This window comes from Triticum urartu, chromosome 4, assembly GCF_003073215.2.
Source record: "Triticum urartu cultivar G1812 chromosome 4, Tu2.1, whole genome shotgun sequence".
NCBI lineage: Eukaryota > Viridiplantae > Streptophyta > Magnoliopsida > Poales > Poaceae > Triticum > Triticum urartu.
The window spans coordinates 452,432,689-452,444,730 of NC_053025.1; the positions used below are offsets into that span (position 1 = coordinate 452,432,689).

Genomic DNA, 12,042 nt, shown 5'->3' on the forward strand with positions numbered 1-12,042 from the left:
TCTTCCCCTCGTTGCTATGCATCTCCATGGACAGATCATTGCGTGTGCGTATAATTTTTTTGTTTTCCATGCAATGATTCCCAACAGTGGCATCATGAGCCAGGTCTATGCGTAGATGATAGGCATGAGTAGAACATAAAGAGTTGTGGGCGGTGATAGTCATACAGCTTACCACCAACATCTTATTTTGACTCGGCGGTATTGTGGGATGAAGCGGCCCGGACCAACCTTACATGTCCACACACATGAGACCGGTTCCACCGACTGGCCTGCAACTATTTTAGCATAAAGGTGGCTAGCGAGTGTCTGTTTCTCCTACTTTAGTTGAATCGAATTTGACTGCGGCCGGTCCTTGAAGAAGGTTAAAATAGTAAAGTTGATGAAACACCATTGTGGTTTTATGCGTAGGTAAGAATGGTTCTTGGTAGAAGCCTATAGCAGCCACGTAAAACTTGCAACAACAAAGTAGAGGACGTCTAACTTGTTTTTGCAGGGCATGTTGTGATGTGATATGGTCAAGACATGATGTGATAAATGTTATTGTATGAGATGATCATGTTTTGTAAGTTATCGGCAACCGGCAGGAGCCTTATGGTTGTCTCTTTATTTGTATGAAATGCAAACGCCATGTAATTGCTTTACTTTATCACTATGGGTTAGCGATGGTTGTAGAAGCAATAGTTGGCGAGACGACCACGACGCTACAATGGAGATCAAGGTGTTAAGCCGGTGACGATGGAGATTATGACGATGCTTTGAAGATGGAGATCAAAAGCGCAAGATGATGATGGCCATATCATGTCACATATTTTGATTGCATGTGATGTTTATCTTATTTACATCTTACTTTTGCTTAGAACGACGCTAGCATTATAAGATGATCCCTTCACTAAATTTCAACGTAAAAGTGTTCTCCCTGAGTATGCACCATTACTACATTTCGTCATTTCGAGACACCACATGATGACCGGGTGTGATAGACTCTATGTTCACATACAACGGGTGCAAGATAGTTTTGCACATGCGGAATACTTGGGTTAAACTTGACGAGCCTAGCATGTACATACATGGCCTCAGAACACTGGAGACCGAAAGGTCGAACGTGAATCATATAGTGGATATGATCAACATAGAGATGTTCACCATTGATGACTACCCCATCTCACGTGATGATCGGACATGGGTTAGTTGATTTGGATCACGTATCACTTAGATGACTTGAGGGATGTCTATTTAAGTGGGAGTTCTTTAGTAATATGATTAATTAAACTTAATTTATCATGAACTTAGTCTTATAGTTTTGCATATCTATGTTGTAGATCAATGGCCTAGCTATCGTTCCCCTAATTTTTAATGCGTTCCTAGAGAAAGCTAAGTTGAAGATGATGGTAGCAACTACATGGACTGGGTCCGTAACTTGAGGATTATCATCATTGCTACACAGAAGAATTATGTCCTTCATGCACCGCTAGGTGAAAGGTCTGCTGCAGGAGCTAAAGCTGATGTTATGAACATCTAGCAAGCTCGATCTAAGGACTACTCTATAGTTCTGTGTACCATGCTTTACGGCTTAGAACCGGGACTCCAAAGACATTTTGAATGTCATAGAGCATATTAGATGTTCCAAGAGTTGACGTTAATATTTCAAGAAAATGCCCGGGTTGAGAGATATGAAGTCTCCAACAAGTTCTATAGCTGCAAGATGGAGGAGAACAGTTCTGTCAATGAACACATACTCAAAATGTTTTGGTATTATAATCAGTTGACTCAGCTGGGAGTTGATCTTCCAGTTGATTGTGTTATTGACAGAGTTCTTCAATCACTGCCACCAAGCTACAAAGGCTTTGTGATGAACTATAATATGCAAGGGATGAACAAAACAATTCCCGAGCTCTTCGCAATGCTTAAGGCTGCGAAGGTAGAAATCAAGAAGGAGCATCAAGTGTTGATGGTTAACAAGACCACTAGTATCAAGAAAAAGGGCAAGGGAAAGAAAGGGAACTTCAAGAAGAATGGCAAGCAAGTTGCCACTCTCGAGAAGAAGCCCAAAGCTGGACCCAAGCCTGAAACTGAGTGCTTCTACTGCAAAGGGACTAGTCACTGGAAGCGGAACTGCCCCAAGTATTTGGCAGATAAGAAGGATGGCCAAGTGAACAAAGGTATATTTGGTATACATGTTATTGATGTGTACCTTATTAATGCTCGTAGTAGCGCCTGGGTATTTGATACTGGTTCAGTTGCTCATATTTGTAACTTGAAACAAGAGCTACGGATTAAACGAAGATTGGCTAAGGACGAGGTGACAATGCGCGTCGGGAATGGTCACAAGGTCGATGTGATCGACGTCGGCACGCTACCTCTACATCTACCTTCGGGATTAGTTTTAGACCTGAATAATTATTATTTGGTGCTAGTGTTGAGCATGAACATTATATCTAGATCTTTTTAGTGCGAGATGGTTATTCATTTAAATCAGAGAATGATGGTTGCTCTATTTATATGAGTAATATATTTTATGGTCATGCACCCTTGAAGAGTGGTCTATTTCTGTTGAATCTCGATTGTGGTGAGACACATATTCATAATATTGATGCCAAAAGATGCAAAGTTGATAATGATACTACAACATATTTGTGGCACTGCCGTTTAGGTCATATTGGTGTAAAACACATGAAGAAACTCCATGCAGATGGGCTTTTGGAATCACTTGATTATGAATCATTTGATACTTGTGAACCATGCCTCATGGGCAAGATGACTAAAACTCCGTTCTCCGGAACAATGGAGCGAGCCAATGACTTATTGGAAATAATACATACCGATGTATGCGGTCCGATGAGTGTTGAGGCACGCGGCAGGTATCGTTATTTTTTGACCTTCACGGATGATCTGAGCAGATATGGGTATATCTACTTAATGAAACATAAGTCTGAAACATTTGAAAAGTTCAAAGAATCCCAGAGTGAAGTGGAGAATCATCATAACAAGAAAATAAAGTTTCTATGATCTGATCGCGGAGGCGAATATTTGAGTTACTAGTTTGGCCTTCATTTAAAACAATGTGGAATAGTTTCATAACTCATGACACCTGGAACACCACAGTGTAATGGTGTGTTCGAACGTCGTAACCGTACTTTATTAGATATGGTGCGATCTATGATGTTTCTTACCGATTTATCACTATCGTTTTTGGGTTATGCATTAGAGACAACTGCATTCACGTTAAATAGGGCACCATCTAAATCTGTTGAGACGACACCATATGAACTGTGGTTTGGTAAGAAACCTAAGTTGTCATTTCTTAAAGTTTGGGGTTGCGACACTTATGTCAAAAGACTTCAACCTGATAAGCTTGAACCCAAATTGCAGAAGTGCGTCTTCATAGGATACCCTAAGGAAACAATTGGGTACACCTTCTACCACAGACCCGAAGGTAAGATCTTTGTTGCCAAGAATGGAACATTTCTAGAGAAGGAGTTTCTCTCAAAAGAAGTGAGTGGGAGGAAAGTAGAACTTGATGAGGTAATTGTACCTTCTCTCAATTTGTAAAGTAGCACATCAGAGAAATCCGTTCCCGCGATGCCTACACCAACTAGAGAGGAAGCTAATGATGATGATAATGAAACTTTAGATCAAGTTACTACTAGACCTCGTAGGTCGAACAAAGCATGTTCCGCACCAGAGTGGTACGTTAATCCTATCCTGGAAGTCATGTTACTAGACCATGGCGAACCTACGAACTATAAAGAAGCTATGATGAGCCCAGATTTCGATAAATTTCTTGAGGCCATGAAACATGAGATAGGATCCATGTATGAGAACAAAGTGTGGACTTTGGTGGACTTGCCCGATGATCGACAAGCCATAGAGAATAAATGGATCTTCAAGAAGAAGACTGGCGCTGATGGTAATGTCACCGTCTACAAAGCTCGACTTGTCGCAAAAGGTTTTCGACAAGTTCAAGGGGTTGACTACGATGAGACCTTCTCACATGTAGCGATGCTTAAGTCAGACCGACTCATGTTAGCAATTGCCCATTTTATGATTATGAAATTTGGCAAATGGACATCAAAACTGCATTCCTTAATGGATTTCTTAAAGAAGAGTTCTATATGATGCAACCAGAAGGTTTTGTCGATCCTAAAGGTGCTAACAAAGTGTGCAAGCTCCAGCGATCCATCTATGGACTGGTGCAAGCATCTCGGAGTTGGAATATACACTTTGATGAGGTGATCAAAGCATATGGTTTTATACAGACTTTCGGTGAAGCCTGTATTTATAAGAAAGTGAGTGTGAGCTCTGTAGCATTTCTGATATTATATGTAGATGACATATTGTTGATTGGAAATGATATAGAATTTCTGGATAGCATAAAAGGATACTTGAATAAGAGTTTTTCAATGAAAGACATCGGTGAAGCTGCTTATATATTGGGCATTAAGATCTCTAGAGATAGATCAAGACGCTTAATAGGACTTTCACAAAGCACATACCTTGACAAAGTTTTGAAGAAGTTCAAAATGGATCAGTCAAAGAAAGGGTTCCTGCCTGTGTTACAAGGTGTGAAGTTGAGTCAGACTCAAAGCCCGACCACTGCAGAAGATAGAGAGAAAATGAAAGTCATTCCCTATGCCTCAACCATAGGTTCTATCATGTATGCTATGTTGTGTACCAGACCTAATGTGTGCCTTGCCATAAGTCTGGTAGGGAGGTACCAAAGTAATCCAAGAGTGGATCACTGGACAACGGTTAAGAACATCCTGAAGTACCTGAAAAGGACCAAGGATATGTTTCTCGTTTATGGAGGTGAAAAAGAGCTTGTCGTAAATGGTTACATTGATGCTAGCTTTCACACTGACCCGGATGACTCTAAGTCACAAACCGGATATGTATTTATATTAAATGGTGGAGCTATCAGTTGGTGCAGTTCCAAGCAGAGCGTCATGACGGGATCTACGTGTGAAGCGGAATACATAGCTACTTCGGAAGCAGCAAATGAAGGAGTCTAGATGAAGAATTCATATCCGATCTAGGTGTAATACCTAGTGCATCGGGTCTAATGAAAATCTTTTGTGACAATACTGGAGCAATTTCCTTGGCAAAGGAATCAAGATTTCACAAGAGAACCAAACACATCAAGAGAAGCTTCAACTCCATTCGTGAACAAGTCAAGGAGGGAGACATAGAAAGTTGCAAGATACACACGGATCTAAATGCAACAGACCCATTGACTAAGCCACTCCCACGAGCAAAACAGGATCAGCACCAAGACTCCATGGGTGTTAGAATCGTTACAATGTAATCTAGATTATTGACTCAAGTGCAAGTGGGAGACTGAAGGAAATATGCCCTAGAGGCAATAATAAATTTGTTAGTTTATATTTCCTTATTCATGATAAAGGTTTATTATTCATGCTAGAATTGTATTGATCGGAAATTTTAATACATGTGTGAATACATAAACAAACACCATGTCCGTAGTGAGCCTCTACTAGACTGGCTCGTTGATCAAAGATGGATAAGGTTTCCTAACCATGGACATGAGTTGCCATTTGATAACGGGATCACATCATTAGTATAATGATGTGATGCACAAGACCCATCCGTTAGCTTAGCATAATGATCGTTCAGTTTATTGTTATTGCTTTCTTCATGTCAAATACATATTCCTTCGACTATGAGATTATGCAACTCCCGGATAACGGAGGAATGTCTTCTGTGCTATCAAATTTCACAACGTAACTGGGTGACTATAAAGATGCTCTACATGTATCTCCGAAGTTGTTTGTTGAGTTGGCATACATCGAGATTAGGATTTGTCACTCCGAGTATCGGAGAGGTATCTCTGGGCCCTCTCGGTAATACACATCATAAGCTTGCAAGAAAATGACTAAGGAGTTAGTCACAAGGTGATGTATTAAGGAACGAGTAAAGAGACTTGCCGGTAACGAGATTGAACTAGGTATGAATATACCGACGATCGAATCTCGGGCAAGTAACATACCGATGGACAAAGGGAATTACATATGTTGTCATAACGGTTTGACCGATAAAGATCTTCATAGAATATGTAGGAGCCAATATGGGCATCCAGGTTCCGCTATTGGCTATTGACCGGAGAGGTGTATCGGTCATGTCTACATAGTTCTCGAACCCGTAGGGTCCGCATGCTTAACGTTCAATGACGATATAGTATTATATGAGTTATGTGATTTGGTGACCGAATGTTGTTCGGAATCCCATATGAGATCACGTACATGACGAGGAGTCTTGAAATGACCGAGAGGTAAATATTGATATATAGGATGATGGTATTCGGACACCGAAAGTGTTTCGGGGGGTACCGGGTACTTATCGGGTCACCGGAAGGGGTTCCGGACACCCCTGGTAAAAGATATGGGCCTTATGGGCCAAGAGGGGAAACACACCAGCCACAAGGGGCAGGTGCACCCCCATATGGGCCGGCCTAAGGAGGAGAAGGAAAGGGGGAAGGGAAAGGTAAGTGTGGATTAGGATTCCCACTTCCTTCCCTCTCCCCCCCTCTTTCCTTCCCCCTCTGACAAGCATGGCGGGGGGCAAGGGCAGGAGCCCAAGTAGGATTCAGACCTACTTGGGTCGTCCCTTGGCCTCTCCCCTCTCTCTCCCACCTATGCACACCCCAGACAATTGCCTAGTAGTGTGCGGTGCCCCCCTCCACCGTTTACACCCTCGGTCATATTTTTGTAGTGCTTAGGCGAAGCCCTGCGGAGATCACTTCACCATCACCATCACCACGCCGTCGTGCTGACAGAACTCATCTACTACCTCGACGTCTTGCTAGATCAAGAAGGTAAGGGACGTCACCAAGTTGAACGTGTGCAGAACGCGGAGGTGCCATGCGTTCGGTACTTGATCGATTGAAGCGCGAAGAAGTTCGACTACATCAACCGCGTTGTGAAACACTTCCTCTTACGGTCTATGAGGGTACGTAGACACACTCTTCCCCTCGTTGCTATGCATCCCCATGGATAGATCATTGCGTGCGCATAGAATTTTTTTTGTTTTCCATGCAACGATTCCCAATAGTTTATTCACTTTTATTTTACTTTGCAATTTATCCATTTACCTATACAAGATTTAATCCTTGCAAGTAACGAGTTCAAAAAGCTTGACAACCCTCTTGCCCATGTTGGGTGCAAGTATTTGCTTTTGTTTGTGCAGGTGCTGAAGATGAGAATTTGTGTGGTTCTCCTATTGGTTCGATAACCTTGGTTCTCACAGAGGGAAATACTTATCTCTACTGTGTTGCATCTCCTCTCCTCTTCGGGAAAAATCCCAACGTTGTTTACAAGTAGCAGCGGCGTGTGTGCAGCTTGAATCAGGCGGTAGTGGGGGGGGCTTGAATTGGGCGGCGGCAAAAAAGCGGTTGATTTTCAGGCGGAGGCCGATGAAAAAGCGGCGGAACCGAGGGCGGGTGGATGGGGAGGACCGGATCTTGCGGCGGAGGCGGGCTCAGTGGGCGGGCGGTGCGGCGAGTGCTGTGCGGGGAGGCGTGGAGAAGGGAAATGATGGATGGGGAAGAGGGGAAATGGCAGTTGGCGGTTGCCGCGCGGCTAGGAGTTTTACATCACCAGGTGGTAGGTGATGCAAATTTGGATCTCAAAGTGTTGTATTTTACATCAGTTGGAGTAGGTGATGTAAATTTATACATCTACATCATCTGTTGGATCAGCATTTTTAAGCCTTGGTGATGTGAAAGTTAGTTATTTTTACATCTACATCATCTATTGAAGATGCTCTAAATGCAAAAATAACCAAATTTTACATCACCATGCCCCAAAAATGATGCTCCAACAAATGATGTAGGTGCCAAAAAATTAGTCCAAGTTTACTCTAAGGTAAAACAGGGCACTTGAACGCCTAACCGCCGCTGGAACTTCATTTTCCACCACCCCCATGCGACTGTCGTGCCAACCGCCGCACCCCTGCCACTATCGGATCCGTCCATCTCAACCCCGCCGCCGCCAGATCCGTCCATCCCATTCCCGCTACCTCCAAATCCTCCACTTCCCTGCCACTACACGACCCCAAATCGGCCGAATCAGATGCCGCAAAGCCACTCTGTCGTCGCGTCGCCTGGTTCAATAGCGGCACGGCCTCCACGGCACCCTGCCGCACTTCGTCCTGATGTCTCCTGTCACGACAATCGTCCGTGTCCACACCGCACCCGTGTCGATGTCATGCCATCGAAGAAGCCATGAGAGAGAAATTTTGGCTTGATAGGGGTGCGGGAGCACCCCTCTAACAACTTCGTTATCGAATTGGAGGGTGTTGGTCTTCGCTACTGGATCGGCACCTTCGAATCCTCTGACGAGGTTGCGTGTGCATACGAAGTGGTCGTGTGGAACTTTGGCCGGACGAGACACGAGATTAATTATTTCCCGGAGATCAAAACCGGGGAGGAGGCGGAATTCGTTGAGCCGAAGAATCTAACCATATGCCCGATCGAAGGGAAGAAGAAGAAGCCAGGGATTCACATTGCTCCCGGTGAGAGTGATGAAGCGGTGATGGCGAGGTTCACGCGGGAGAATCCGCAGTATGTCCAGAACGAGCTAGAGTACTATTGGAAACGCCTGGCCGAGCAAAAGATTAAGACGGTGAAGCAGGAGGACGAGGCTGGCCCCTCGACGATGATACCCGTCGATCCGACTCAAAGAAGGAGGACGAGGAGCTCCATGACTCTACGACCCCACCACCGACGCGTTCTGGGCACGATTCATGAGTGATCGCGACGAGTAGTTTTCTCTACTCCTAATGTCTCAGTTGGTAGCCTGGTACACCGGTTTTATTTCGTCTCACCTCCCACCACCCCCTCCATGCTGATTTTTTATCAACTAGAACAATGTCCGTGTGTTGCAACGGGATATAAATATTCTAGTATGTTAGCTTGTGATTTACATGTCAATAATAATGCAATTGTGTAAATAAATGTTCATCAAATTATAATTGTGAATTACCTTATATTTTGATTAGAAGTTTGGTAAGTAAATTAAAGTGTCGGTTCAGAAGGTAAGTAAATTAAGGTGATTGATTATCATATACATGGAAGGTTGGACGAAGGGGTGGTGTGAAGAAAGGTGAAATGGGAACCTTACATTCTTTTTAAGTAGTAGAGATTGGTTTGTGTTTCTCTCCACTCATTTATTACAAATCAACACTTTCCTAATGTATAAAAGATTACGGATCTAACTTTCCTAACTTATTCAAATCAACCGATCCCTCTCTTTAGGAAACAAATAATGAAATTTAAGGAAATTAACATGTGAATAGTGACAAACAAATCCCATTATGAAATCATTTTGTATCTACTTAATTTGTTACGAAATCTCTACTTCTAATGTCTCAGTTGGTAGTCTGGTACACCGGTTTTATTTTCGTCTGATTTTATTTTCTCCCCCTCCCACCCCCCTCCATGCTGATTTTTTAATCAATCAGTTTATTTTCCTCTCCACTCTTTTATTAGAAATCAACACTTTCCTAATGTACAAAATATTGCGGATCTAACTTTTCTAACTTATTCAAATCAATCGATCCCTCTCTTTAGGAAACTAATAATAGATTTTCAGGAAACTAATAATGAATTTTAAGGAAATTAACATGTAAATCATGACAAAAAATCTCATTATGAAAGAATTATCTATCTACTTAATTTGTTACGGAATATTATCTATGTTCACCTTCTATCGGCGTTTCGGGTGCCCATGGCCACCATCCTCATTGACGAGGCCGCTGCTGCCAGCTCCGGCTCCACCAATGACCTTTACGACGCTCCACAGCTCTACCTCGGCCCGCGCTGCCTCGTCGCAGCCTCATTGTGCATCTCTACAAGTCGCACCAGTCGAGCATGCCGTGGCCTCGCTCCCAGATGCGCACACCTCTCATGACATCTTCCAGGGCGTCCGCATAAACTGGACCTCCACCGCATGCCCCGTCGACTAAAGCGCGGGACACAAGCACAATTCGTACAACGTCTTCGGCGGCGTCGGCGACGACCACCGCAACCTCCAGTCGTAGTTCCCCTGCCAGCACCGTGACTTCGTGCACGACACCTACATCCTCGATCCACCAGGATGCGACTCAAGTCATGGGTATGCAGGCTCTACACTAACTATGCGGCCGCGCCCAGTGATGACCACATTCGCCTCTGGACCTTCCACACCTTCTCCCATCCTTCCACCTTTGACATGCTCACCATCAACCTAGCGATCAGCGAGGAGATCTGCGTCGACCTGACCCGCTTCGCCACCGGCGTGAGCACTAAGCGTGCATCGACCATGCCTAGAAGCGTGAGTACCAGCTCCATGGCCCACCCGGCACAGGAAAGACCAGCCTCGTGGCCACCATCGTGAACCTCCTCGAGTTCTGCATCTATGAGCTGGAGCTCACCACAGTGCCTACCAACTCCCACCATTGCTGCCTGCTCGTCTCCACCACGCCCAAATCCATCGTCGTCGTTGAGGACATAGACTGCTCCCTAGACCTCTCCGACTGGAAGAAGAACTCCGGTGGCCGACGAGGACAACACACAGCTGGTGATATATCCCCGCCTGTCGCGGTGGCCATGCCGGTGATCGGGTGCGAGTCAATAAGCCTCTCTAGTGTCCGTAACAGCCTGGTGTTTGCCCTTTTCTTTTTCTTTTTGATTTATTGGTTTTTGCTCTGTTTTTATTTTTGGAGTGATTCTGTGGCCTTGTCATCTGGGAAATCATCTTCATTTCTTCTCCCAAGTGGCTCATCCTTATCAAAATTTTCCCAAAGATCATGTCACTTCACTGCTTGACCAAACCTTAAATTCTTTTTCTCAGGAATATTCCCTTTTCTATTAAAGTAATAACCATGTCTGCCCTAGGTTGTGAAGCAACCTATATTTCTGTTACTCCTAAAATTCCCAAATAATTTTTATAATTCCTTTGGGTCATATATTGCTCAAATATGTCCAAACATTTCCTTGACCAGTTCAAAAATAATTCCCCAATATTCCTTTTTCTATTCTGTCCTGAATGGCATTTCGTGAAGGAAGTGCCATTCATCTTATCTTGTTTGCTCCCAAAATTTTTGGGCATGCTTCTACATCCAAAAAATTTCCTAATGCAAAAATTCAACTTCATTTTCCTAGCCAACTTTCTGCAGTGATTTTTCAAAGTTTCTGTCAGACAGAAGGCTTTGTGAAGGAAGTGCTAGCTAGAGTTATCCAAATGAGTTTAAATTTTCCGCACTCCTTCTTGTGCTCATATGATTACCCTCCTCCAATTTTCAGATCCATCCAATCATCTATGTGAGCACAGGATCAAATCTTTGCTTCTGTCAATATTTTCAGAGTGTGAAGCAAGTATATTTTATATTGCTTCATTTAGGCTAAAAATTTATCGGGGAATTCTCATGACCATAAAACCTCTCTCCACCAAATTTGGGACCAATTCTTCAAGACAATATTTCTCTAGAATTATCTAGTTTCTGGACAGTAAGGGGGTTTGTGAAGTAAGTACCATTTTGGCTTGTCCAATTGGTATGAAAATTTTACAGCATCATCACCTGTCCAAATCATAATTATCTACCCAATTTCAGCTCAAGTTGGTACTTCATGTGAGTGCACCTTCCTGATCAAGTTTCTGGACCCAATGGTCAAGTTGCAAAGCAACTATATTAATACTTGATCCGTTTCCTCTCAAACTTGGCAGGATCATAGTCCTTACTTATCTAAACACCACAGACATCTATTTTTTACTCCAATCAATTTCTTGTTGATCAGCGGTGCTCTGCCAAGTTTGATGCAGCAAACTTTAATCGAAGACTAACTCAGCTGCAGAGCCTCTTCTATCGATCCATCACCTCCCTCCGGCTCATTGATGCAGGGACTAATCACTAGACATGTCTATGCAGCCTCTCTTGTCCTCTTCATGCCTGTGCCTGTGGTGACTACCACCCTGGCATGGCGTTTCTCGTGCTCTGGCGGCATCCGGCGCGACTGGACTCGTCGGGAAGCTCTGCCTCGACGGTATTCTC

The 12,042-nt window shown here is 43.7% G+C and overlaps 1 pseudogene; it reads left to right on the forward strand.

Annotated features, from left to right (window-relative positions):
• The first annotated feature begins 8,546 nt into the window (after nucleotides 1-8,546).
• The window catches only part of LOC125554795, an 85,418-nt pseudogene continuing 81,922 nt past the window's right edge, over nucleotides 8,547-12,042 (forward strand).